The sequence below is a fragment of the Mesoplodon mirus genome, assembly GCF_964341445.2.
Source record: "Mesoplodon mirus genome assembly, chromosome: 7".
In the NCBI taxonomy this organism is placed as follows: domain Eukaryota; kingdom Metazoa; phylum Chordata; class Mammalia; order Artiodactyla; family Ziphiidae; genus Mesoplodon; species Mesoplodon mirus.
In genome coordinates, this window is record NC_138983.1 from 132965677 (window position 1) to 132967927 (window position 2251).

Sequence of the window (2251 nt, forward strand, 5' to 3'; positions counted from 1 at the left end):
TTTACTTAATAATCATTGGCTGGATATCTTCAGCCAAGCCCAGAACCTTGATATTCCACATTCCAGGGTCTATTAAGCCTTCTATTTTAGCTTCAGATTTTATCTGTTCCTTTCTGCATTCTGTTAGAACAATTTGGTGATGTTTCTTGCCCCTCAAGAAACAGAGTGGCCCCTAACTTAGTTAATAAATCTCTTCCCATTAAAGGGATGGGACAATCAGGCATGAACAGAAAGGAATATAAATACAGCTGGCTACTGATCTTGCACAAAGGTGTTCCAGGAAAGTGTGCCCCTGCCTTTGCCCTGACATCTCCCATTACATACCCTTTATGGTTGCTAAGGTTTCCAATCTTTCAGGTTAAGACCAAAAAGGTTGCACCAGTATCCTTTTGCATATTTCTCTGGGTGCATTCAGCCTTTTGGGGCATATCCCTATTATTGAAAACTGAATAAGCCAATTGGAACAAATCATTCATTAGAGTCTGAGGACCAGCAATTGTTTTATGAATTTTGTGCCTGATGTCTAGGGAAGACTGGGCTATGAAATGCATAGCCAAAAGTGCCTGTCCCTGTTGGACCTCTTTCACCCTTTTATAATTAACAGACTTTACTGTAAGTTTCTTCCTACACTTATGAAGCTTATGAATTAAAGTTTAGCTGAGGGAACATTCCCAGTAATTTGAATGTTATTCCTGCATCCCTTTTTCCAGTACCAAGCAACACAGATTGATTAGATAAGTTCCAGAGAACCCAGGTAAATCATTTACATTTCAAAGGCACAGGAAGAGAAATGGAAATTCCTCTTCTAACTACTTACACCAAACCCAGCCATCTTGGGCTATTTTCAGGGAGCTTTCTTTTTTCCTGTTCCCAAATATCCACCTCAGTTTAAAGAAACAAATATGATAATACATATCATCTGCTCACTTTTGCATGACCCTCTTTCAGCAAAACCAAGAAGAGAAAAAGGGATTTGGACTCAGGTACCAAGACACTCATTCACAGACACACACATACCCACAAGATAAAAGCAATTGCAAAAGATCCATTTTGATATAATAGCCAAGCCATTAGGGGCCTTTGCCCTCCAGATCTCAGGGAGTATTGAGGCATTTTCTTTCATTTAGGGAGCATGGATAAAGATCTATTAGTTTTACAAAAGTATGCTAGGGGACTATAAGATGGAACAGAGCTCTGATCATCCATACTTAATTATTCACGGCCAGTGTTATCAAATATCAAGCAAACAGCAATTCAAATCGGTCTCTCAGGGTCACAGTTCCCTAGCCCCCCAAAAAAGGAAGATTCCCAACCAGTGCCCCATCAGTCCAAAAGGGGAGAACCCCAACCAATGTCCCATTGGAGATGAAGCTGAATGAATGATCATGGCTAGTTCAAAAGGGAAAATCTCAACCAATACTCCACCACAGGCGAAACCTATGCAATAGGGAAGGATACACTGGTGTCGTCACACATGAGCCCCATTATTCACCAAAGACATCTCAACTGGCCAGTGCAAGTACTAACACACATATAAGCCACAAACTCATGGTCCCACAAACAAAGAATCAGATGAGGCATAGCCAGAAAGAATGGACTATGAGTGGCTCACCCCAAAATGATACACACAAAAACACAAACAACTAAGCTACAGTCACACAGACAGAAAATCAGAAGAGGTGTAGTCTAAAATTCCACTTCCACTCCCAAACGGAGGCCTCCAAACAAATTGGCAAGCCTGGCTCTCAGAAAGCAAATGAACTGGTTCCCAAATCATGTAGAGTACAACAACAATTCCCCTCTCCAACAGGGTACCCCAATCAAACAAATTGGCTTGTCCTGTAAAGGAAAAGCCCAAATTGAGGGAGGATTATGTCCCTGGTTGTACACACCACAGTGACTTACCCTCAAGTGGCTCACTTCCCACCAGGGAAGCAGCCCAAATGGAGTGGAGAGAATTCCCAGCCTGCGCTAGCTGGAGCAGCTCACCCAGTGACACTGAATGTGGACCACAGCTCCAGATGTTTCTCTGCTCCAAACAGCCTCATGCCATGGGAGGCCAACGCCTGTTGGGGACAGTCCCTCCAAGATCCCTGGAGTGAAATGGGCTCCAACAGCTGCTGGAGGCTCAGGGAAGGGGCTGCCCCAGGCCAGGGTTGACCAGCCATGGGCACAGACTCCTGGCTGGCTCACCAAAATTGTTAATGAAGGTTCATGTGCCTGACGCACAGTGAGGTCAAACAAACTGAAA